We start from the raw sequence: 26,894 nt of genomic DNA on the forward strand, positions 1-26,894 counted from the left end.
GCTCTGGTTTGGAGTCCGGCACCCCTCGGAGAGTCCCTCCAGGGTGTCTGAGTCGCACCCAGGCTGTGCCTTCACAACTCGATGCAGGGACCCGAGGAGGCGCGCGAGGACCGACCGGTCACCGCTCCAATTACCTCATCGCTTCAGCTCCCCGCCCCTTTCCCAAACCTGGAAGAACTGTCCCCTCCGGTCCCGGTCACCGCTCCCGCCCCGCGTCCCCCCCCCCGCCCCCATCCCGAGCGGGTCTCGGGGAAACGCGCCCGCCTGCCCGGGGGGACTGCCGGGCCCGGAGATGCGCGCACCCAAGGGTTAAGGGCGCCGGCCGGCGGCCGCGCCGTGCGCTCTCGGTGCTCAGAGCGGCTCGCCCCGCCGCCCCGCCGGAGGGTGGCCCCCCCAACCCCCCCCCGAAGTCGGATCCTTGAGCTGCGGCGGCGGCAGCCAACTGCTCCATATTTGGCTTCTATTACACATTTACATACTGGAGCGAGCAAGCGAGCGAGCGCGAGAGAGCGCGAGGGAGGGCGGGCGGAGGGAGGAGGGAGGAGGGAGGGAGGAGAGGGGGGGAGGAGGAGGAGAGAGCAGAGTATACCGCAGACATCATTTCTACTACAGTGGCGGAGCCGTACAGGACCTGTTTCACTGCAGGGGGATCCAAAACAAGCCCCGTGGAGCAGCAGCCAGAGCTACAGCAGCCGCAAGACACTGTTTCTCTCCCTCTGCCCCCCCTTCCCCACGCAACCCCAGATCCATTTACACTTTACAGTAAGTGGCTATTTTTTTTTCCTCCTCTGATTCTTTCTCTCCCCCCTCCCCCCATCTCCTTCTCCCTTGATTTAGATCAAGATCCCCCCCTACCCCGCTCTCCCGAGAGGGGCAAAAGCAACAACCAGCAAACAAACCCCAAACCCCATTCGGCGGCACGGAAAACAGCTGGAAGAAGAGCGAAGGAAATCGACGCGTCGTGTTGTGTTGTGGTGTGTGTGTGTGTGTGTGTGTGTATGTGTGTACATACACCCTTCCCCGGCTCCAGCCTCCCGGGCCGACTTCCCCAGCTGTGGGAGCTGAGACGACCGGCAGGAGGGTGGTGTGCAGGGGCAGGGTGGGCGCCCGCCGGGCAAGGGGGCGCGCCCGGGCGGGGGGCGCGGGCGGGCGGGGAGATCCGCGGCGGCTCCCCACTACGGCGGCTGCCGGTCCGATCGCCAGTGGGGAGAGCCGTGTCCTCTTCCCAGGAGGTGGAGTAGGGGGAAGGCGGCGGTGGGGGGTCGCCCTGCCCCCTCCTGCCGCCTCCTCCTCACTCCTCTCTTCTCAGAGGGCGGCAAGAGCGAGCGGATCTGGAAGAGGGCTGGCTTTACCGCGGGGGCCGCTTGGCCCCGGAGACCCCGGGGCGGGGGTCTCCCCGTGGAGGCCGGCCTGGGCCGGCGCGCGACGGCGGACCGGGAGGGTCTGCGCCCGCGGCCCGGCCGGGAGTTTGCGCGCGCCGCCGGGCGGTGGGATCGCGGGGGGCACCAAGGGAGGTGGGCACGGGGGGAACGGGCGAGCGGTGCCGGGAGCGCGGCCGGAGTAGCGGTGGCGGCTCGGGCGGCTGCCGCCGCCGCCGCCGCCGCCCTGTTGGTACGGCCGCTTCCTGATCATGTGCAGCCGCCGCCGCCGCCCGGAGCCGGGAGCCCGCGAGCGCCCCAGCCCGGGCCGGCGCCCCCGCCAGCGCCAGCGGCCGGAGCCGGGAAGCCGCGGCAGACGCTACCCTGCCCGCGCCGGGAGTGAGCGGCTGCGCGGCTGCTGGGAGGGTGAATGAAGCCGGGAGGGGAGGGGGGAGGCGGCGGCGGCGGTGGAGGAGGCGCTGCGGGCGCTGGGATGCGCCCGGAGCCCCGCTGCTCGCTCACTCTGGGCCGGGCCGGAGACTCCGCCACTCCCGCGGCCGCCGCCGCCTCCTACGTGGTTCCAGCGCTGCGCGCAGGCCGGTCCCGCAGGGGGCAGGGCAGGGGGCCGGCCGGGCGGAGCGAGAGGTGAGGCGGCGGCGGAGCGCGGCGTGAGTGTGTGAGTGCGTGTGTGTGTGTGTGTGTGTGTGTGTGTGTGTGTGTGTGTGTGTGTGCGCCCGCGGGGGAGGGGGCGGCCGGGCCATCGCGGTGGGGAGGGGGCCCCGCCGTGGCCGCTGGGCTGACTCCGCAGCGCCCTGACCCCTCCTCGGCCACCCCCGCCCTCAGGCCGCCTTCCTAAACTCCGCGGCTGGTGCTTTCATTTTATTTCAGACCACGTAGGGGGCTGACTGGAAGCGATGGAACAATTCAGGTTTTCTAGGGAGATTGAGCAAGAACCTTAGTGGGGGGTGGAAGTAGGGTGGTGGTGGAGATCCTGCCAGAAAACAAACAACAACAACAAAAAATCAGTTTCTAAGGACTAGTGGGGTTCAGTTCAGTCCCGCGGCTGCTCTGTTTTGTTTTGCTTTCTTGGTATATAATCCTACAGATAAGAGGGTAATATAAATACTTCGAGAGATTGGGAAATTGCTGAAGAGTAGTAAGGCACACACACACAGAAAGCCAGTCGGAAGCTGGTTATATAATGCGCGATGTGGCTAAGGAGAATGGCAAGCTATTTTTATTTTGTTTACCGTATGCTGTGCAGTAGGGACTCCTCCGAACTGGTTCTGTCCCCGAAGAGAGTCTTAGCTTCCCTGTGAGAGCCACAGGATACAATTAGCAAAATTAGAAGACCCTATTACACCCACAGAATAAAAACTAATGGCTTAGAGTGGCATGCTCCTTGCACATCCTGGCGCTTGCACGGGAATGTGTGTATGCAAATAAGTTCTCCTTTGGCAATCTCGTAGTCACATCTCAATGACATTTGTGTTTTATAATGCAGGCTGTTCTTAATATTTAAACATCATCGTTACATATCGCTCGCAGCAGCGGGTACTTGATGGGTTATTTTTAGGCACAGCTAGTTACTTTTTCGACCGTGTTAGCTAAGCCATCTCATTTGGGTTTCTGAGGAACCCTGCAGTTCCTGGAAGCCCCCGTCTTAAGCCCACCTTGTGGTTTATTTGGTGGACGAGGGTAGTTTGACACTTGAGCTTTTTTTGGAATGGAGCGTCTTCCTGAAGAAACCACCAGAGAGAAGGATGAGAAAACCCTGCACATGAACTCTTGGAAAAGGATTGCACTGTAAGGGCTAATGCTATGGCATTTAATCTCCTCTGACTGCCCTCTAACTGTGCCTGCATCAGTCAATATTTTAGCAGCTCCACAGATAAATGGGCTTGAGTGCCACCTTCTACAGAAAGCAGAGGTCGAAGGGCTCGCCTGAACCTTCCGCCTGCCTGCCTTTCTCATCTCGTAGATACCTGTCAGCGGGTGTAGGTTTTCGGTGCACTTACTCCATCCCTGATCACTCGTGTAATTAGATCAGGCTGCCATGGCAACAGACAGTGTTCTCCCGTCCATTCAGGTGGGTTTGTCTGTGCCTGGACTACTCCCAAGTGTTTGATGCACAGTGTTTGTGCTGCCCCAACCAGATGAGAGACTCTTTACTATTTCAGCCGCATCTTCTTTTTGTCACTTCGGATGGGAGACGCTGAATGAGGCTTCTAGCTACTCAACTTTTATAAAGGAGACCAACAAGCTGTGCTTACTGGGTGCAGTATGTAAATACATCTCCCCAGACCGTGAAAGGAGGCTGACAATCCTGCTTGTGAACACATCAACAAGTATTTGGTACTTGCTAGAAACCTTTCAGAGCTGAGGAGCTGAGGAAAGCAACCTTTTTCTTGCAGTTTGTCTGGTGCCTTTGGCCTTGCAGGCACTTAACCCTTTCAAGTGCAAAAGAACTCATCCTTTAGAACCCAAGCTGCCAATAGCGGGGTTTTTCTAAAGGATTTATTCAGGGGAAGTAATTTATTTGAGAAGGATATCCCCGTTGTCATATTTAAAAACTTTATGGCCATCCTAATGACAAAAAAAAAAAAAAAAGCTACTGGCAGTAGGCAGTCATTCTGAATGTATTCATTCTTAACTTGAATTTCTTGGCCAGGATCCTTACCTTGGAGGTAGTAAGTTAAAAGGTTTTTGTCTCAGGTAAGAGATGATACAGGCCTTTAGCTGGTAGACTGATAATGTTTGGTGCTTTTGCACAGTAATTTGTACTCTATTTGAGGATAAAATTTAATGAGCATTTAATAACAGCGAACAACATTCTGCTCTTTGCATTAGGTGGCCACCTTAATAAGCCTGCTATGCAAAGAAAAATAATACTGTTGGGGTGAAAAAAGAAAGTAGCTTTGGTTGCTGAAGGTCTGTGTTGCTCAGGCAATCCAAATAAGAGGGAGTATTTTAATAACTCTGATATTAGAAAAAAAATAATTGAGAATAATAATGTCTGGATGTCTGTGTGACCCTGCTAGTCAGTTTACAGTTTTACAACCCCATAGCTAAACTGGTAAATCCTTTTTTTTTTTTTTTAACCTCTGAGGCCTTGATTGAGAGAGCTATTCAGTGTTCCTCACAGAAGGCTTATGAGTTTCTACCCTTTAGTGAGTCTGTGCAGTTGGTAACATGATTGCGACCTGCTCAGATCAAGTGTTGCTGTGTTTAAAGCAAGCCATTATTTCTAGAAGGTGAATAGATGGGAGAGGCAAGGATATAAAATGAAGCACAGAAGTTTAAGTTTTACACAACACCTTGGAGGTCCTGAATTACATTTTACTATGTACAGAAAAACACTTTACTGGCAGCCAAATGTGAACGTGTATTTTTGAGTGCACAAATAAATTTGTGTTAAAATAAGTATGAAAAATGTACTTGATTGGGAACTGTGAAAATCTTCCCCTGTTCTTCCGCTCCCATTCTGGATTTCATTTTAAGAGGGTTTGATAAACAAGTGATATTTAATCAGAAATATTATAACTAGGCTTCCTGGCCTCTAAATTGTCTTTTACTCTTGCAAATAGATTCAAGAACAACTCTTCAGCCATCAGACTGTACATGTAGCTGGCCTTACATTTCAATAGGCCTAACTCAGTTGTCTGGGGGTCCCGGGAAAGGCCAGCCTTAAGAGCTTATTAAAATATTAATAAACATGCTTCTGTGACCTCTTGTTTTGTTGTCATTACAGAGTTTGATTCACATTCCTTTTGTATAATATGCCTTTATTTTTTTTCCATTCTGAAATGTCAAGTGGATTTTCTGTTTGCACTTACCTTGAATGACAGTTTTTGATGACTAACGCATGGTAACACCGGCTCATTTTGTTTCCTATGAGAAGTTAGTCAATAAACATGTTTTTACTAAAAGCCTGAAATTTAGCGAAGGTAGGAGTGAATGTTAATTCTTTAAACTATAGTTGTCTGCAAGTAAAACATAGTTTCGATTCTGAAAAGCTTAAATACGTGCATATATAAGATGACATAGTGCAGCAAGACAGAATATTATTTTTATGGGGAGACAGATGATTTGATTTCCATTGCTTTATATCTTTTGAAATGTGCAGCTTAACTGCTTCAAAGAGCAGCTTTAGTTCTGCTTATACTTCCCAGCTTATCAGAAGCAGGCTCTCCTTATTTTGTGAAAAGATCGAAAATAAGAAATCATAGAAATCTCCAAAGAGATAATAATTTCTGTTCTAAGGCGTTCCACACAGGACTGCCCTTTTTGAAAGAAAGAGTTTTGTAGTCCTCAATTATGCTGTTCAAATTTTAATTTCATTTAATTCAGTTTAATAAAATACACATTCAAAATTTCTTTAAGAGGTGTTAAGTGTATACTCCATGCTAGTTTTAAGAGAATATTTTCAAATGTTGGCTGAAAGAGTTGTAATTGGATCAAGGTTTTAAAAATATGTAAATACTTAAAATTCCAGGAGTAATAAAAAGGCTTAGGTAAATAATCTTTAATGGTGGAAACAGTTTTCAGAAATCTCTTTCCTATTTCATAATTTATGTATCTTTGTCTTTATCAGTGTAGTAGTATATTTTATAGTCCTTATAAATCTGAACTTTTCAGGCTAATGCTCTATAAATACGTGTACTACGTATTACCACCTCAAATGTACTAAAACATGTTTAGAACTACTAAAGACAAAAAAGCAACAAGCATTATATCCTCTTTGACATATTTGATGGGAGCAGAACTGTTTCATTGATTTTTTAAAAATATAATTTTTAATGCATCCCATTTGTGAAGTAATGAAAAAGCACTGGTAATGGCAATAATGCAAGCAAAAACTGTACGCTAAACCTGAACAGTTACTTTTCAGAAAACTCATTGTAGTGTAATCACAACTTGAGGCTTCAGGGGGCAGAGGCTCCCCTGGTGATGGCATGTGGGTTCAGGCTAAGAGGAAGTTCTCTTTTTTCTACTTAGGTGCTCTTTAACGGATACCTTTTGAGTTATTTATCAGGAGTTTTTAGTCATCGCTGTTATAGCTGCTGTGTAAATGCTTATGCTTCTAGCATTCAAAGAAAATGTATTTTTTCTATCACCGTGTATGGCACATTTTCTTTTATTGCACCCTTAACTTTGGGCTACTCTCCCTGAAGTATTTATGTTTTCTTCTGTATCTACAGTATTTATATATTATCTCCTCTTTACTGACTGTCACATCTGTATTACTTAGGCCACCTTTCTATCTCCCACTATTTATAGTATTGTGTTATGTTGCTCTGCTGTGCTTTTTAAATATTAAAAATTCTGTTTTTAGTAGACATATTGTCTTAAACAGTCTATAGGCTATTTTATTGTGTGTTCTCTGTATATTTTTGCGATGAATCCATTCTGCCTTGCTTTTATTTTTGGTTTCTTCCCTCTGATAGAACACAGCTAGTTTTGTTAACTCTTTAGTCACTCTAACTGATGTAGCAACACAGATACTTTTGAAATAAGTAGGCATACCGATGCGAGAGTAAATTAATATTTTACAGCATTTGCATCATGTTTGACTGTTCTCTGCACTTCAGCAGAATAGGAGGAGACTGTAATTTGGACTCTATAAAATCTTATCTGCCAGGTGATAGGTAAATAGGATAGTGTGCACACACGTCGATACACAAGCCAACACTCTCAATTGTTAGCTCGTAAAGCAAGCACTCTGCAAATCCATGGTACCTGCACATTGTTTGAAAATGATGATCAAGGATTTTGAGGCTTCATTTGAGATGTTACTAGATAAAATCAAGATCACCCCCTGGCCCTTAAACCAAGTACTGTGTAAGAATAAATAGAATATTGTGAGCTTTTATTTAACTTGGCCACTATTAATGTTTGTAACTCAACAAGCTTCTTACTGGAGGGCTTGTCTTCCAAGGACTTCAGAGATGTGATAGTCTAGAAAGGCTTCTTTCTTTCTCTACATTTAACTGTTTGGGATTTCCCAGGTGGCGCTAGTGGTAAAGAACCTGCCTGCCAATGCAGGAAACCTAAGAGACAAGAGACGTGGGTTTGATCTGTTCGGAAGATCCCTTGGAGGAGGGTGTGGCAACCCACTCCAGTATTCTTGCCTGGAGAATCCAGTGGACAGAGGAACCTGGTGGTCTACAGTCCATGGGGTCATAAAGAGTTGGACATGACTAAACAACAGCACACAGATTTAACTGTTTACATATGGGGAAACCAAGGCCTAGAAAACTTCCTTCTGCATATCAGTCTCTGGCATGCAAAAGATGCTTAAATAAATACTTCGTGAATGGATTAGCTAGAAGTAAGAATACTTTGGCTACTATTCATTACTTTGCAAAGTGTTGGAAAGCAATCGACATTATTTTCCTTTCCAGCTGGGCTGTGCTCTTAAAAATAGTGAGTGTGTATGGATGAAAATAATCATGAGATGTGTTGCCATGTACCCAAGGCTAATTGGCTCACTTACCTGTTTACAGATTATTCACATTGGAGATCATATTCATAGCTCCAGAATAGTTTCTTTCTGACACCCAATATAATCCTGGGCCTTCTCCTTCCTACTGTTACCTGGCGTGGGCTTAGGAAACCCAAACTAAATTTAAAACCAGCCTAAGCAAATATGCAGATCAGCTCCAGTAATGAAAGGCTGAAAAAAAAATCAGTCCAGCAATGACGAGTTTGTGGATTAGTTTATAATAACTGTGCTCCTGATTCTATTTAATGTGGACAGTTGGGAACTACCAGTATTTAAAAATATGCTTTGAATAGATAGGAAAGTATGTTAGCAGATTGAGTCCTCAACTTCTTCCGTTTCTATGCATAGGTGTTTACCTCACAAAAACTACTACGAGCGCCAGGCTCCCTGATGGAAAGGTATATGAAAGATAGATTCATTCTCTTTCATTCATCCATTCACGCATTCACTCATTCATCCTACAGTGGGTAATCTTTACTTAAACATGCTCAAGATGTTATGGCAGAATGAAAATCAAGTAGATGTACATTCAGTAATTAAATCCTTTAAAGTTCAGAGGAAACTCTAGTGAGTATATGCATACTTAAATTTTTTTTCTGCATTTGATTCTTTTTTTCTATCCCATTAGACTGGTATGCTAACAACTGCTCTGTGTCATGATTGTGCCTAAAGTTGCATGTTGATAGTAAGATATGCCTCATGAAAATTAGACTTTGGCTCAATTACTGTTCAGTCCATGCCCATTTCCACCTGATAGTCCCGTGATGACCAGCACGTGTTTATGAGGTGATTCGTTAGAATCTTAGAGAAAAGATAGACAGTAGCTGGCTCAAATGGAGAGACCAAGCTTTTAATTTGATTGAAGGGATGACCTTTTTGTGTGTTGGCCTCCCTCCGAGCCCTGTTGAATCAAACCAGACCTGCCTTTCGAGCTGGCTGGTGCCTGTGTAATTCTCATAAAACGATGCAAAATTTGACGTTCTTGAAGTTTAGATTTCCCTGCATGGTGTCTCCAGGTGGAATTATTATTTTTTAAAGCCATTCATGCTGTTTCTCATTTTGGATTTCCTCTTCTGCACCCCCTGGACCACTGCAGGAGGATCTGGCTGCAAATCACCGAGGTGTTCCATTCAAGCTGCAGATTTGTCTGTCGTCTTTGGACAGCAGTCTCCTCCTCCACGGCTGCTTCGGGGGAGTCCGACACCCATCAGGTAAGAGTTTTGCGATGCTCTCTGGTTTCTATCTGAGGATAAAGTCTGGCCTTGGAAAATCGCCTACTAGTCGTACTTTAGCACTTTACAGACTGTTGAAGATAATTGCCTTTGCAAACTACTGTGTGGGAAATTGAGAAATCGCAGAGGTTTTTTTTTTTTTAAACTTGGATTAAGGTATCCTCCTTTTTGATTTATTTGGTTAATGATGTAGTCTGCCTCTGCCTTGCCGATGGTTCATTATTATGTGCTGGGGTTGAGCCTGATCATTTTAATTGTCACCTGTACTTGGAGCTGATGGGCAAGTTTTGTTACCAAACGGTTACCTTAAGTCACTGTCTCCATGTTTTAGGTTGTGGTTGTTGTGTGACCGCGGTGCAGGGAGATAGCTTGTTGGTTCGGTAGCAACCAATGTTGGTTGGATCTTGAATTTCTCGGTGTCTGTTTGGGATTTGACAACTTCCTGCTTTCTTCATGTACAGTAAATTTTTCTGACCTGGAGAGTCAGACACAGGGTGGATGCAGGGTTGATGACTCATGGTTCTCTGTTGAAAGGAAGACTGCCTGCCTAGAATCAGGAGAGCAGGGGAAGTTAGTTTGAAATTGGGGCAATAAGGGCTTGGGAACACTGGTATTCGCAACCAGAGGAGATTGTGAAATCGATCCCCTTTTTCTGTTTGCCTTGGGAGTAGTCCTGCTCCAAGCTGTGGAAATAGACTAGTTCAGAGGTTCTCGAGCCTGGCGGGACACCAGAATCTCCAGGAGAGGTTAGAAAAAAAAGAAAAAAATAGAACCGGGACTCCACCCTAGACCCACTGAATCCAAAGGAACCGGAATGGTGTCTTGGAGTCACACTGACGTTCCACTGCTGTGGCGTGGGCTGGATCTGGTGGTCTCTGGGCAGCTCTTCCCAAGTCATGTTCTGTTTCTTTCCCTAATAAGATGCACCAACCACTTTTATCCAACCTTACATACAGAAATTTGGATTTTCAGCTCATATTTAAGAGGCTAATCCTTGCTTTATCAGAATGTTCATTTTGAAACTGATTCACTAGATTTCTTTAAATAAAGAGCTTGCTCCTCACCCCTGACACCCTGCTTCTAAGGTCCAGTTTTTTAAGTTCTATATAAATTCCATGGTATTTAAAATAAGGACGCGAGGCTCTGGAACCAGCCTGTCTGAATTTAAGATGTAGAACTGCCGCTATGACCCGGGGCAGCCCTGTAACCTTCCTGGGCCACAGTCTCTTCATGTGTAAGATGGAGATCATATGAGAACTAGGGCTGCTGTGAGGTTGGAATGATGTAATATTTGTACACTGGGCAGAATAGTAACCTGGTGTATAGTTTATGATCCATGAACATAAGCTATCACTGTGAGCATGTGACTTGTCTTGACAGGGTGATTGTAACGTTCTTGTTTGGTGATGGTTGCTCCTTAACCATAAGTGACGAGGAGTAAGTAAATATCCCTGTACCTTGGTCTTTGGACCAACACTGTGGACATTTGCAGCCCTGAAAGCCAAAGGGCCTTTTATTTATTTTTCTGGATTTTATGTTAGTCTGCCTCGATTCCTGACACAGGATCCCTGTGTGTTGTTTTTCTACTGTAGGATGAACTGCTGAGTTGCAGGCGTAAGTGAAGTTATTTGTGGTCTGAGTGAAAACGCACACACACACACACCTGAATGATTGAAGTACGGTGACTCAGGAAGGGGGATCAGTAAAGTCCTACTGGGGTGCAAGGCAGGGGAGGGGGGAAGTTATCACACACGTTCTGTCCTTTTGTAAAATATGGAATTGGGTACTTTATATTTTATGGGCTGTGGGTTAGGGAGGTGTCTTTTAAAAGGAAATAGAATAATTATGTGCAGAGGGAAGCCTCATGAGGTCTGTAAGTATCAACTCCATTGAAAGGGGTGCAATGTCTTATTGCTAGTTTCTCTCTTAGGGGTATTATCCATTTTAGGCAGAAAGTTCTCACACTGACATTTTTGGGGAAGTAGCTTAATTGCACATGCAGTTAATACATATGCAATTTTTTTTTAACCTGCAGTGTTTAAAGAGTCATGTGTTAAAACGAGAATGTCTCAAGAATTTTATTATGAAAAAATCAGGCAGCAAACAGTCCTGTCTCTCAGTCAGTACGTGAAGCTTATTGAGAAGAGATCTAGGTTTTTGTAGTACATAGTACAGTGCATTAAGGGTTGTAGGAATGTTTGTATTGTATTACTGACAAAGTAGTACAGAGTCACCTTGAGTTTTAAGCAGCTGACATGTCCTAGGATCACATTTAAAGGAAGCTTATAAGTATCAGCTAAACATGTTGCATAAATAATGGCCTCATTACAGTCCTCACAACTGATAGCTAAACGTGAGCAGGGAAACAGTATCTTTCATGTTGTACTTTTATAGTCATTAGGTTTTTTTTTTTTAATAAAACCTAGATTACAGTTATTTTAGGTTCTAGCTATTTTATCAATAGGATGTTTTTGTTGTTTACCTGCTAAGTTGTGCCTGAATCCTTGTGACCCCCATAGACTGTAGCCCACCAGGCTCCTCAGTCCATGGGATTTCCCAGGCAAGAATACTGAAGTGGGTTGCCATTTCCTTCTCCGGGGGATCTTCCCAACCCAGGGATCGAACCTGCATCTCCTGCATTGGCAGGCGGATTCTTTACTGCTGGGCCACCAGGGAAGCCATATCAATGATATAGCTATAGCAAGTTACGACTTACCTCTTTCATAGGCATGGTCTATATGAAGAAATGATTCATTCATTTATTCACTGTGTACTTTTTTTTTTGGTACTACTGCACAGAGTGAGTAAGAGCTACCAGAAGGAGGTTATATTCTTTGTGGTCAAGTAGGGGAAAGAAGATGTGCTCTGAAATTACTAATACAGAGCAGAAGGGGGTGGGTTGTGCTTCCTGGGGTAGATTCTAACACAGAGGGAGTTCAGAAGAATGGTGCTGAGTAGGATGATGGGGAAAACTTGGAGGAGGAAGCACCATTTGAGTTGAACTCTGGAGGCTGGTTAACATTTCTTTGGGAAGAGGTGGAGAGGGCGGAAGGATGACTGTTTTGGTGGCTGGGCCCTAACAGGCAAGTAGCATGGTGTGTAATCGATCAGGCCGTTTTGGCGGAAGCCCAGGTGCTGGTGGACATCTGAGTTGCTGGAGTCCAGCAGACACTAGAGAGTGTGGGAAGAAGATTGCTGGGAGGTCCAATCTGGAAATAAATTTGGAGGAGCCACTGGCCTAAAAGTGATCTTTGAGTCTGGGCTTTGGGTTTTTGTGCCTGGTAGGAAGTTTACCAGGCAGGCGGGAATGAGTATTCTTTCAGCAATGAAGTCAGCCAGAGTGGAAGGTAAGAGGCAGTGGAGGCAGCAGAAATGGAACACTGGTGTGACACAGCCTTTGTATGTTTCCTGTTTAAGACCTGAGGCGAAGGGAGAGTGGGTGGAAAAATTGGGATGATGCCCAAGTGGATAATGGAGTGCGGCAAGGGGGAGTGTCTTCCCTAGATGCTCAGGTACCTTGGAAACTCAGGGCTGAGCTTCAGCTCAATGAAATTTTGTTGAAACCTTTATTCTTTGAGACCTTAAAAAATAAAGTAGAAACTGGAGCTAATTTTAGCCAGATCTAATGTGTGTGTATGAAAATGAATGCTGCTTTTGAAATTCAGCATATGCAATATCTCTTTTCATTTAAACAAATGATCCCTCTATTTTCCTCTAAACAGTTTTATTAAGATTTTCAGTGAGGCCCTGTACATATTAACAACAATTCCAGCTTTGCCTTTGATCTTTTCCACCATGGATTTATTCATCTCATACGATATGCATAAATCACATTGTGCCACCTACTTGATTCAGGAGCAATTGTTCATTTGTGGTAATTCATTTACTATACTTTGATAAATCACAGTAAGATGGGTGTGTTTGATAACTTCCATGTGGACTCTTGAATGTGACGTGTGTGTGTTAGTGTGTATATGTGTGTGTGTGTGTGTGCTTAGTCACTCAGTTGTGTCCGACTCTTTGTGGCCCCATGAACAGGAGCCCACCAGGCTCCTCTGTCCATGGGATTCCCCAGGCAAGAATCCTGGAGTGGGTTGCCATTTCCTTTTCCAATGTGTGTGAATATTCATATGTATACACATTTATATATATATCAGTCAGTTCAGTTCAGTTGCTCAGTTGTGTCTGACTCTTTGGGACCCTATGGATTGCAACACACCAGGCCTCCCTGTCCATCACCAACTCCCGGAGCTTGCTCAAACTCACGTCATCCAACCATGATGCCATCTAACCATGCCATCCTCTGTCATCCCCTTCCCCTCCTGCCTTCAGTCTTTCCCAGCATCAGGGTCTTCTCCAGTGGGTCAGTTCTTCACATCAGGTGGCCAAAATATTGGAACTTCAGCTTCAGCATGAGTCCTTCCAATGAATATTCAGGACTGATTTCCTTTTGGATTGACTGGTTTGATCTTGCAATTCAAGGGACTCTCAAGAGGCTTCTCCAACACCACAGTTCAAAAGCATCATTCTTCGGTGCTCAGCTTTCTTTATAGTCCAACTCTCAAATCCATACATGACCACCGGATAAACCATAGCCTTGACTAGATGGACCTTTGTTGACAAAATAATGTCTCTGCTTTTTAATATGCTGTCTAGGTTGGTCATAGCTTTTCTTCCAAGAAGCAAGCATCTTTTAATTTCATGGCTGCAATCACCATCCACAGTGATTTTGGAGCTCCCCAAAATAAAGTCTGTCACTGTTTCCATTGTTTCCCCATCTATTTGCCATGAAGTGATAGGACCAGATGCCATGATCTTCGTTTTCTGAATGTTGAATTTTAAGCCAACTTTTTCACTCTCCTCTTTCACTTTCATCAAGAGGCTCTTCAGTTCTTCTTCACTTTATGCCATAAGGGTGGTGTCATCTGCATATCTGAGGTTATTGATATTTCTCCCAGCAATCTTGATTCCAGCTTGTGTTTTATCCAGTCCAGCATTTCTCATGATGTACTCTGCATGTAAGTTAAATAAGCAGGGTGACAATATACAGCCTTGATGTACTCCTTTCCCAATTTGGAACCAGTCTGTTCCATGTCCAGTTCTAACTGTTGTTTCCTGACCTGCATACAGATTTCTCAGGAGGCAGGTAAGGTGGTCTGGTATTCCTATCTCTTAAAGAATTTTCCACAGTTTGTTGTGATCCACACAGTCAAAGGCTTTGGCATAGTCAATAAAGCAGAAGTAGATGGTTTTCTGGAACTCTCTTGGTTTTTCGATGATCCCATGGATGTTGGCAATTTGATATCTGGTTCCAGATTACGTATTTCTGGGCTTCCCTGGTGGGTCAGTGGTAAAGAATCCGCCTGCTAATGCAGGAGACACGGGTTCAATCTTTGGGTCAGGAAGATCCCCTGGAGGAGGAAATGGCAACCCACTCCAGTATTCTTGCCAGGGAAATCCCATGGACTGAGGAGCCTGGCAGGCTACAGTCCATGGGGTTGCAAAGAGTCCTACATGACTTATGACTAAATAACAACAACAACATATATATTTCCAGCTGCTAGCCACAGCTTTGTGAACAATTTGGCTTCTCATTTATACTTTATAGAAAATATAGGATCAGTGAGCCTTGGCTCTGGGGAGAAAGATCCTAAGACTATATGACTCAAAGTGAAGGAGAAGGCTGGAAATTATCTGGTTGTATTGCTGTTACGGGGGACTCAGTCTTAATATAATTAAGGAATATTTGAGGACCGTTTATTTATTTTTTAACCTGTGTTATTTCATTGGGCCTTCTGTATTCCCCTAAATGGCCCATAATGAGGCTGTGACTTACCTAACTTTTATAAAAGACCAGAAGGTTAAGATGCTGCTGCTGCTAAGTCGCTTCAGTCGTGTGTGACTCTGTGCAACCTCAGAGATGGCAGCCTACCAGGCTCCCCCGTCCCTGGGATTCTCCAGGCAAGAACACTGGAGTGGGTTGCCATTTCCTTCTCCAATGCAGAAAAGTGAAAGTGAAGTCGCTCAGTCATGTCCGACTCTTAGCGACCCCATGGACTGCAGCCTACCAGGCTCCTCTGTCCATGGGATTTTCCAGGCAACAGTACTGGAGTGGGGTACCATTGCCTTATCCAGAAGGTTAAGATAGGAGTGATATTACTGGAGAAAACAGCTCAGCACCTCCAGAGGGGTGCAGATGGTGCTGTCTATAAAGATTTAATGAACATCTAAGGTGTGAAGGGCGTTATGCCATCTAGACCCTAAAGGAAATAAAGAGATGATCCATGGTCCACACTTTCTGTTATAACTCTTTTAATCTTGACTGCGGTGCTTCCCGGGCAGGCACTGCTATTATCTGCATTTCACAGGTGAGGAAACTGAAGCACAGAGTGGTTAAGTCACTTGCCCGAGACTGCCCAGCTGTCAAGTGGTGGAGTCATGCTGGGACCCCAGCCTGTATTCTTTGTTGCTGCCAGGCACTGTCTCTCAAGCCCCTAGCCCTGTCTGTAAGAAGGCAGGGTAATGCCCAGGAGTAGCATTTAAAGACACGGCAGAGGTGTGGAGGTCAGGCTCCCGGAGGTCAGGATCAGAGGAGGTTCGGGCCATGAGCCCTCCTTTTCCAGGCTTGCCTGTCTGTCCAGGGTCACCTACGAGCTGTTTTGCGGTGTTGTTTCCCAGTCTTCCAGTCTTCGTCCTACCTCCCTGAGATTCCTACGCACTTTCAATAATTATTAATGGAAGAAAATGATGACTATGGCATATGCTTATCTGTGTTTCAGAGGATTGGCTTAAGTTGGGCTCCAAATGTTTGGTGTCCAGAGTCCCAGCGAGGTGGTGAACTTTTGACTCTCAAAAAGAGCTTCACTGGGTCCATGCTCCGCTTGCCAGATTTGGCCGATTGGAACTATTTTTGTCTCCAGTTTGATAGATGGGGGGTGGCACCGAATCCAACTCTTAAGAACAAAGCATGCAGTGAAGGGAGGTGACACCTACGTCAGGAATCCGTTGGGAGGCGAGTGCTGGGTCCCCTCCTGTCCCTGCCCCTCCCAGTCTCACCTCCACTGGACCAGAGATGCATCCTCACTGACTCATGTCAACAGGATAGAGAAGCAAGATCATTTTTCTCTCTTAGCCTGTGCAGGGAAAACAGAGAGCTTGTCTTTCTTACACTGAAGGAAAATTACCAACGTGGTGATCATTTTGTAACATGTAGAAATATCGAATCATTCTCTCATGCCCTTGGATCTAACGGAGTGTTGTAGGTCAATTATACTTCCATAAAGGAAAGAAAATTACCATGGATTTTCTTTTCTTTTTTTTTTTAAGTGTCTTCAGAGCCCAGTCTTGCTTTGTAGACGCACAGAACAGAAGGATTTGGGATTTACTCTTTGTGCGTGAGGCTGGCAACCCCAGCCTACAGCCCAGCTGTAATCATATGTGATGCATTTTATTTACAGATTAGGAAGCTCTGACTCTGACATATGACTAACGGGGAAGCTCCTCCCTTACAACAGTTGTATGTCATCTGCTTCAGAGAACTAATTGCTTGGCAATTCCCCTTTGGTAATTCCCTCTTTATTTTCTGATGAGTTACTTAACAGTGACGGGCTTGTTGAGCGGAGCGTTGAGTTTAATGTGTGCTCCAGAAACTCCACTGTAGGCCTGGGGGATATGTTTTTCGAATTCTGTTTAGCTTTACTGAAGGAACACTGAAACCATTCTATGGCCTGTTAATATTTCACTCAATACGAGGTTAAGTGTTGAGCGCTGTGCAATTTTCCAAAAGAAATAAAAACCAGGCTTCTTTTTTTTTTTTCTTTTTCAGCGTGCTCCTGTGCATTTGAAAATTATTAAAAAAGGAATTTAATAGTTATAGAATGTTTAATGCTTTTTTTTTCCCCAAAAAGCTTTCACATGGAGTGGCTTTCCAGGACTCTGTGGCATGAATGGGGTGTGGTGGAAAGCTGTTAGACCGGTTTTGGGGAGACCAAGAGTTTCTTTTTAACTGCCCTGCTGCAAGGTGAGTTGGACCAGCCACCTACCTTGCTGGGCCTCAGTTTCTCCATTTCCAGTAAAGCAAGTGGGTGAAAGAAATAAGCACTCAGGCCCCTTCTTTCTCTTACCAGGCACAGTTCCATGAATAGATTTTATTGTCATTCTTCCTCTTGGTTCCATACCTCCTCCCCCCAACCAGACCTTTGCTCTGTCAAACATCATTTGCTGTTGTTTGACTTTGTTCCGTTTTGTATTTAATTAGAATTTACATTTTCAGCTATTATTGTGTCACTGTTTATAAAGTAAGTCAGAAGGGGTGCCTAAAATCATCTATCACCCCATCTCTATTAGTTTTATACCTTACTGCTTCCTCAGCTTCTCTTCCCTCTTCTTGCTACCGTACCCCAAACAACATCCTTTTCTGGAGTGGCTGTGTTATCGCTGGAAGGAATCTTTCTGCTAATTATGGATCATTTCTTTGCAAGGAGAGCGAAGAATCTCTTCTCTGCAATAGCGTCAAGGGTCACATTTGGCTTTTAATTTGCAAGTAGAAATCATTTTTGGGTGCCGTTTGGCTTTTACCTGCAGGTGTAGAGTTGAGGCTGGAGATAATTTCTTTTTTCTTCTGCATCCACTTTCCCAATCGGTGTGCACAGACCATTACCTTGTCTTATTGGTTAATTTGTAAGCAGTTGGTACTGATGTCTCCTGATACATGGAATGGTGTTTCTAGGCAGCCAGTACAAGTAGAAGAGGTGACATTAAGAGTCTTTTTGTTTTGTTGTCTTATTTGTTTTCACAGGGAGGGAGGAAGGAAGGGAAGAGGCAGGATGTAGAATGTTAAGAAGTGAAGGCTTTGAAGACAGGGAGACTGAGGTCTGAATTCTGGCTCCAGCTCCTTAGATGTGTGTCCCAGGCCACACTTCTTAAGTCTGTGATCCTCAGTTGTAAAGTGGGGATGATGACATCTATCCCACAGGATTATTGGAAGAATCAAATGGATGTTCATTTTTCATAAGTCTGTGATTCTCAGTTTTCTCATCTGTAAAGTGGGGATGATGACAACATCTATCTCACAGGATTTTTGGAAGAATCAAATGAATGTTCACTTCGTATTGCATGGTAGCTCAGTGGTGAAGAATCCACCTGCAGGAGACATGGGTTTGAACCTTGATTCGAGAAGATCCCCTGGAGAAGGAAATGGCAACCCACTCTGGTATTCTTGCCTGCGAAATCCTATGGACAGAGGAGCCTGGCGGGCTAGTCCATGGGGTCACAGAGTCAGATATGACTTAGCGACTGAACAACAACAAAGAATATCAATATGTAATTTTATAAAAAGAAAGAAGGGGAATGGAATGGAATTTAAGGGCTATAAGAAAAAAGCAAAGGAAAGAGTTGTGTCTTTGGGGGTGGGGGTGGGTACTAAGGGTACGAGGGTCTCTTCAGAGCCCTTTGTGATCAGGTTTAAATCCAACATGGGCCATTGAGACTTGAGATAATGTAGACAGACTTCCCTGATCTGTGTGTGATGCTCTCTAGAAGGTCAATTTGCTCCATTGAAGAGGGAGTTCACTGCTATAGAATGGATAGAAATATTACATTTTAAATGCCTGTTGCCTATACTTTACAACAGTAAGAGGAAACCAATAAAAGCAAAAGTTCCCTTTGATTCTGCCATCCCAGTCCATAAATCATAATTGTTGTTAGGTGTTGTCTTTTAGTTCTTGACAATTTAACATATCTTTTTTCACTTTTGCTTTTTCTGTTTAGCATGAGCATTCCAATTTACACCTTCAACTGTGCAGTTATCCTTTGCAAGGATACTATCAAGTTGTTTTCTTTTAATTTCAGTTTTGTATTATTTGTGGACGTTGGAGTTGGTTCTAATTGTTTACTGTTAGAAAACTGCAGTGAATACCTCTATACGCTTAAGTATTTTCTTAGGATTACAGTCACATCAGAAGACTTAATTCCTTGATAGAGGGGCCCTTGCTCTGAATACTTTCTAAAAGACAGTATTTGCATTGTTACTGATGATATATGATTGTCTTGCTTCGACCTGATTAATGGTGAGACTTACTCTTTTTTGACTAATTTAATAGCCTCCTTGGCTTTAAAATATGCATTCCTTTGATCTCTCTGTCATAGAACATTTCCATATGTGTTTATTTACTGATTTTCTTTTACACAATTAGCAATGAGTCTTGATATTTTCTCATCTGTGTCTCTGAGCTCTTTGTGTGTTCTAGATGTCGATCTTTTTTAAAGTCATATGTGCTGCAGCTGTTTCTCCAGTCTGATTTTCTTTTATTTGGATTCTCTGACTTTGTGTTGTATGAAAGTTCAAGTTTTTTTTGTAGGATGTCTCTCTTTTCTTCTGTGATTGTACCCAGGGCCAACCTGGAAGGACAAAGAGGGGTGACCCCAGGTCACACTCTGCACCAGGCTGGTTAGCGACTTGGCTTGGCTGGAACAGTTGTCCTTCTCATCTGCCCACTTCACCCCTTGGGAACTGCTCCATGTTGAAACCCTGCGTATGTGCTAGGCTTCTGTCGTGTCTGACTCTGTGTGACCCCAAGGACTGCAGCCCACCAGGCTCCTCTGTCCATGGGATTACCAGGCAATAGTACTGGAGTGTGTTGCCCGGCTTTCCTGCCGGGGATCTTCCCGACCCAGGAATCGAACCGATGTCTCATGTCTCCTGCATTGGCAGGAGGGTTCTTTTCCACTAGCGCCACCTAGTGCTTTTCCATTGCTTAGGGCCCTTTCTACTTTCCCACCTACTTCTCACTCCTTAACCTTGATTCATCCTGGGCCAGTTTTCTAGGTCAGGGGTCCCCAGTCTCCAGCCACGGACCCAGTCCCACTCATTGCTGGTTAGGAACCGGGCTGCCCAGCTTGAGGTGAGTGTCGGACGGGCGGGCGGGCAAGCTATGGAAGCTTCATCTGTGTTTATAGCCGCTCCCCATCGCTCACATTACGTCCTGAGCTCTCCCTCCTGCTCAGTGAACTCAATAAATGTGGTGGTCTGCTTGAGTCATCCCTAAACCATGCCCCCTCTCCTCCTGAGTGGAAACATTGTCTTCCACAAAACTGGTTCCTGGTGCCAAAAAGGGGACACGGCTCTTCTAGGTGTCTCGTCTCCTCTGCCCGTCGTTGGGGCTCTCCGCCCTCTGTGGCTGACCCTCTTTCTCTCGGGGAACTTGGGGGCCGTGCAGGAGGCCTGGCAGCCGCCCTCACGAGGGCCTGGAGCCATCAGTCTGGATTTTCAGGCCCGGCCGAGGTTGACCCCTTCTCCAGGGCTCCCCACACCTTCTGCTCCCTTGGTCCTAAAGGCCTCCTGCAGGTTTGACATTCCTCACCCTGCCCGGCCTCCCTGCCATTGCAGCTCTTCCCTGGAGAGAGCTCTTCGGGCAGGAGGTTGGGAGCAGTTTCCTGGGTCTGGAGCTCTGGGGGGCGTCTGGCCTCCAGGCCTGCACTGGGCCCAGCGGCCCTGCTAACCTTCAGTTGTGTCCGACTCTGTGCGACCCCATAGATGGCAGCCCACCAGGCTCCGCCGTCCCTGGGATTCTCCAGGCAAGAACACTGGAATGGGTTGCCATTTCCTTCTCCAATGCAGGAAAGTGAAAAGTGAAAGTGAAGTCACTCAGTCGTGTCCGACTCTTCGCGACCGCATGGTCTGGGATGTGCTAAATCCCTCCTCAGTGGTATTCCTCTCTGAGGCTGAAGTGGACATTTCCTCTTCTTAGACATCTGTCTGCATCTCAGTTGTCCGTCCGCCTCTCCTTGGTTTTCCATTGAACTTCTGAATACTTAACTTTGTCCTACAAGTTTAGCCCTGTCCCTCATGTGTTGCCCCTTATTTGCTTCAGTCATTTAGTTTTCTCCTTCCAAGTGCCTTGTCTTTTCTTATTATGTTACAGGATTTAGCCATGCTCTTCCCCTTCCCTACCTGCCTCTATCTGGGGGAGTTACTCTGGCCCATTCCTAGAGTCTGGGTTTTAAGTCCTTTCCTCCCAGGATTGGTTTTGTGTTGCCTGTCAGGCCCCCTGCTCTTCTCCTTTTGAAACATTCCACATCTCTTTTCCCAGCGTGAAAACACCAAGGCCCTTTGTCTTTCCCCTCATTCTTGGCAGTTGGCACCCAGTAGGGCTGCAATAAATGTTAAGCATTTCCCCTACAATGTGGGTTTTCAGGATACAAATTGGATGTGATTTCATCTATTTATACAGACCATGACTTAAAGGATTGTGGTCTGGAACCAGCCTGGGGCCTCATGGACCTCAGTGGTGGAAAAAGCTGTGGTGTCTTTGGGTTTGAATACTGTTTTGGTTTGAATACCGTTGTTTGTGCATCAGACAATAGGTGATGAAGGTGAGCAAAATTTGTAAGAAAGCCATGCTCAGGAGAAAGGAAAGCCCAGTGATGAATTTTCTAGAATGAAAGTAATGGACTAGAATGCTGGATTTGCTTAGGGATATTTCAGTTTTGTAATACTACACTTAAAGCCATTCCAAACACTATTATTATTGAACATCAGTGCAGGGGAAAAATTACTTTTGTTTTTGAATGTCTAATGGAGAAGGCAGTGGCACCCCACTCCAGCACTCTTGCCTGGAAAATCCCATGGACAGAGGAGCCTGGTAGGCTGCGGTCCATGGGATCACTAAAAGTCGGACTCGACTGGGCGGCTTCACTTTCACTTTTCACTTTCCGGCATTGGAGAAGGAAATGGCAACCCACTCCAGTGTTCTTGCCTGGAGAATCCCAGGGACGAGGGAGCCTGGTGGGCTGCTGTCTATGGGGTTGTACAGAGTCGGACACGACTGAAGCAACTTAGCAGCAGCAGCAGTAGTTGAATGTCTAAAACTGTCTTTCTCTGTGATGAAAATATTTTCCTGTTGGATTTTGATTTTATGAGAGGATTCTTAGGAACACCACCATCCTGTGGGATGAATGAGCAGATTCAAGGTTCACCTCCTTAACCTCTGTTCTTCCCTTCGATCAGTCTCCCTACGCGCGTGCTCTTGTGACCCGGCTCTCCAATTCAGGTGCAAGCTCTTGATAGGATAATTTCCCTAGGGAGATCATTTTATCTGGAAGAGAGTAGTTCTGGAGGCTTAAGCAAGATGGGTCAAGTGGCAGTAAAGCACCCCATGGACCAGGGAGCCCTAAAACCCTCCTGCTTTGACCCGCTCAGGAGGAAGGGGGCTGGTGGGGTGGGCCAGCCGCTGACCATGGTGTTCCCTGCCCCTTTGAGTGCTCACCTCCTTTGTCTTGTCTTGTGAGTTTGTCTGGAAGTAGCCCTGCTGCTGGTGGGTGAAAATGCCTCTTCCAGGTAGAGGATGTACGTTGGCGATCACGGACGTGAAGGTGTGTGTGCGCTTCCGACGGAGGTTCTGTAGGGAGTCTGTCGTTAGAAACCGCGGCCCGGGGCCCTTTGTCCATCGCAGAGCCCCAAAGCCCTTTCTGCCTTGCTCTGTCCTGGCAGGTTCTGAGAGGGGGCGGGGGGCAGAAAGACCGCTGGGTGCATTTGGAAATTCTTCCCTTTGTCAGGGCTCCATTCCCGATTCACCTCTGGCACTGCCACTGTGGCCATCACCCACACCACTGAGAAGTGTGACCCCAAATTGTGACTTTTGTGGGGAGACAGTCTTTCTATAGGGAGCTGGGAAAAGGATGTTTCCTTTCGGCGGCTGCCTCTGCTGCTTGATCCGACATTTTTCATAAGATTAGCAGGTTTTTTGTTTTTGTTTTTTTTTTTTTTTCTTTTATAAGTGGCCCTAGGCCCCTAAGACCAGTTATCTATTGCTTGTTGACAGGAAAAAAAGATGATCTAGTTATTTATTTAAAAATCTCCATCCATAAAACTTGGCTTTTTATTGCATTTGAAGGAAATATAGTGATAACATCTAAGATTAAATTTTGTGTTTTATTTTGACTTTCCTGTTCTGTTGAAGACTCTGTAACCCTTTAGACCTCTGTCTCCTGTTCAGAAGGAACAGGTTATTATTATTTTTTTTTCCATCCCAGAGTCATCCAAATGAACAAGACTATTTTAACGATCCTTGTAAACAGATCCAAAAAAGAGGAAGAACTGTTTACCCGCCCTCTCCGTCTCCCTCACCCCAGCAAGCCTTTGATCCATTTTGGTCATCCTAGAGATTAGAATGGGCCAATGTGAGTAAGAAACAATCTGAAATGAAGAAAAATATTTTTGAGTGTGTCCTTGAGACACGAGTCTTACCAGGAGTAGATGAGCCTTCTCCAAACAAAACTCTGGAAGTCACAGTTCATATCATCTTTAAGCCCTGGAGAGAGGGTTATTAATCTATGGAAATGAACAAACACTCACTGTTTGCTATTCTGCTGTGCAGAGAACATTCAGTGACCTGACTAATCTCAGACTTTCTTTAAATGCTACCCTTTTTACTCTTTGCCCTGAAGTCTTCAGAAATGATTTCCTTAAAAAATTAAAAACACACACATACACACACACACAAAACTTTTCCATTTTACATGTGTAGGGTCTTCAAAGACTTTCCTGGGATGAAAGTTCTGTGTTTTCCTGTTTCTCCAGTAGGACTAGTCACAACTACCCTTTTCTCTTAGCAATGTTTGGCAGTCTGAGCCTCTGATTTAGTAAATACAGCCCTAAGGACCACAGTCATCTGGGCCATGTGCAGTGACTAGCGTGTCATGGGTCCAGCTCAGATGATAATAGCGTATCACAGGAGTTGGAGTGCCTTGAACGAAGGGTTTCCTTGAACGGTCATCATAACTCCTTGAGCAGAGGGTGTCCTCTGCATTTTCTAGAGGAGGGAATGAAACCAAAGAGGTTGACAGATTTCCTCAGTTCCAGGGACTAAAATGCATGTGCCTGTGCTGTCTACCCAGACCTTCTTTCTGACTTGCGTGATGTTCAGGATTTTCTTCATCACCTTGTGGGGCCAAGATCTCTCAAGTCTTATGCATTTGCGTCTCTGAATTTGTAGACTGAAAAGACAGCTTTGCTTAATTGAAGTGACCTAACAGCAGTTTTGAGATAGAGCTGCAAAGATGGCCAAAGAGGATAGCCCCTTGAATGTAAGCCAGCCCTTCTTGCCTGTTGAAACATTTTCTTTATGAGTTTTGATGTTGGTTCCTATGCCTAGCTTGAATTTGACGGATAGGTAGAGAGTGTTTGTTTTTTTCTTCTGCAGTCACTGCACCTTTAAAGTTGAGCTTCTCAAGCTATATTTCCTTTAATGCAACAGTGTCAGCAAAAAAAAAAAAATCAGGAAATTGTATTGATCTCGTCTATGGAATCTTGAAAATTGATGCCATCTTCTCTGGGAAGTCCTTTCCTGTGTGGAAGGGAAGATAGATTACTTCCAGATCGATAGGTCCTGTGTGTCTTGCTGCTGGATGATACAGAAGCGAGTTAAGGAATCCCATGCAGCCCCCTGTGAATCCACTGTACGCCTTCTGGCCTGGAGAGACACTGGGACACTGGGTCGTGAGCGCTTTGATGACGATCCTCTACGGTCCCATGACATCTAGCGGTTCATCTTTGAGTAGAAGTCACCATCCATCTCTTGATGGCAGAAGCACGTATAACAACTATCACGGAGCTTTTTCTGTCTTTGCAGAAGTAATTGATTGCTGATGGTCAACTGTGCTGTGGGTTTCAAAAATACTTAGAATCTGATTCGCCCTGAGACTTTCTGAAGCTAGAGTTTGGATGTGCAATCTTCTCCGGTGATTCTGCAGACCGGACAAAGGCCATGTCTCTTGTAGGTGTCCTTGCTGCAGTCTCTTTACAGATTTTTCCTAGGCGTCAAGGCACTAGAGCCTGGCTGGGGAGTTTTGCTTGGTGACGGAGTAGCTAAGAATGTTTCTCTCTAACAGGTCACAGAGAGTGCTGGTGGACAACTCTCCCTGCCCCAAGATCTTCGGTGGAAGTCCACGGGACTTGGTGTCTGGGCCATTCAAAGTATATATGAACTCACCAGGAGGCATAATGCGTCACCATTTAATTCTGGGCCACCCTAAAGGATGACACCCAGCTTCAGAGACCTCCTCTTGGACATCATCTCTGAGATCCAGTGTTTTAGCTCCCCACTGTCTGAAATCTATTTCTGACCGAGTTTGAGCTGCGCCGGCTTTAGGCATTCAATGGCCAGGACCGCGTGGCAGCGACACACCGTGTGTCGCTTTCAGAGCAGCAACTTCTTCCGAGCTCTTATTGAGTCTTTACACAGATATGCTAGAAAACAGGCAGCAACCCATTCTTTCCATCTTGGCATTTGCCCACAAGCCTAGTCCTGGGATGACCTGGCACAGAGGCAGTGGAGGATAAATTCATCTTGTACAGACTTGTTCCTGCTAGTTCTAGCCTGTCTGTCGCCACAGATCTAGCTTTTAAATCCTCAAGTGATTGGTTTTGTATAGGAATGTGTGGATTGTTGGATCACAATAATTTTCTCCCTGGATGTCTATTGTTTATATAAGCAGATGTATGTTAAAAAAAGTTCTATCATTGATGTAAACAGCAGGGCTTAATTTTAAAAGTCAGGGATGCTTAAAGATGGTGCAGAATAAAGACAGAAGATTTTTAAATTATGAGTTGCAACACAACCAAAGGTCTATATTAATGTTTGGCCAGGAAGGGGTCAACATGGAAAATTTGCAACAAAGACAAACCAGAATAGAACAGTGCAAACAGAAGCTGACAAATATATGCCCCATGTTGGGAGTTCAGCCCCTGGAATGTTATGTAGGACAAAAGGAATGGAAGAGATATTTCAGTAACATTTTGTTCTGTGTCAAAAACCTTGTGAAATATAAATCTGCTGTGTATTGGAGAATGGATACAGCAATTGATTCAAGTTGAATAGCTTTCATTTAACTAGAATATCCCACAGAAAGCCGTTCTTGTTCTGACAACCGTATTTTTGCTTTTCTTGACTTAAAGAAAATTGAATTCGTGTTTACATATTTCATAGGATTGTTTTATGGACAAAGACACAGGTCAAATCCCATCCTAGCATAGTGGCTATTGTTAGAGCAAATAGAAGCATTTCTAAACGAAATAAAAGCCATTTCTAAGCCATGGCCTGTGGCCCATAGTAATCATACTACATTGGAATTATGAAGCCATTTGCAACTATCAATAATTCAGTCCTAGATGTGCTTTTTTCTAATTCTGTTTTTTAAAAAATATTCTAGTCTTTTGCCAACACACATACCCATGCATCTAATTCTCCGATTTGCATAGTAGAGAAGGAAGAATATGAATATGCATAACAGGAATCAGCTTTACATTGGACATTTTGGAACAGATCACCTTTCTTCCTTCCATATGATGGCTGCTTGAATTGCTTCCAGTTATTGAAGTCTCATAATTGCCCACAACTATGTATGTGTCCATTTAAAGGTCTTGCCCTGTCAACCAACCCAGTCACAAGCTAGTAGCCAGTGCTAGTGGTTTAAGAAGCTGAACTTCAGAATTAAGTGCGTGCGTGCCAAGTTGCTTCAGTCGTGTCCAACTCTTTGTGACTCTATGGACTCATAACCTGCCAGCTTCTCTGTCCCTGGGATTCTCCAGGCAGGAATACTGGAGTGGGTTGCATGCCCTTCTCCAGGGGATCTTCCCAACCCAGGGACTGAGCCTGCATCTCTTACATCTCCTACACTGGCAGGTGGGTTCTTAACCACTAGCGCCACCTGGAAAGCCCAGAATTAAGACCACCCTGCAGAGGTTCTCTCCGTGTCTACACTTCTCAAGGAGAAATTAGGTGCTTGTTGCTTTGTTTTGTC

General features: G+C 45.3%; 1 protein-coding gene across 10 annotated transcripts in view; it reads left to right on the forward strand.

Annotated features, from left to right (window-relative positions):
* Nucleotides 1–237: 237 nt before the first annotated feature.
* Nucleotides 238–26,894, forward strand: part of ATXN1 (ataxin 1) — a 421,390-nt gene continuing 394,733 nt past the window's right edge. For 5 of the 10 annotated variants that reach the window (XR_011251315.1, XR_011251313.1, XM_069563855.1 and 2 more), the window contains exons 1-2: nt 517–762; nt 8,960–9,074. The gene's annotated coding sequence lies outside the window, so the exon portion shown is untranslated. Of the gene's footprint in view, nt 763–1,653; nt 2,004–8,959; nt 9,075–24,724; nt 24,869–24,983; nt 25,069–26,894 lie in introns of those variants that run through there. The other 5 variants (XM_069563853.1, XM_069563859.1, XM_069563862.1 and 2 more) reach the window with 3 other exon arrangements.

Source organism: Ovis canadensis, chromosome 20 (assembly GCF_042477335.2).
Source record: "Ovis canadensis isolate MfBH-ARS-UI-01 breed Bighorn chromosome 20, ARS-UI_OviCan_v2, whole genome shotgun sequence".
Lineage (NCBI taxonomy): Eukaryota > Metazoa > Chordata > Mammalia > Artiodactyla > Bovidae > Ovis > Ovis canadensis.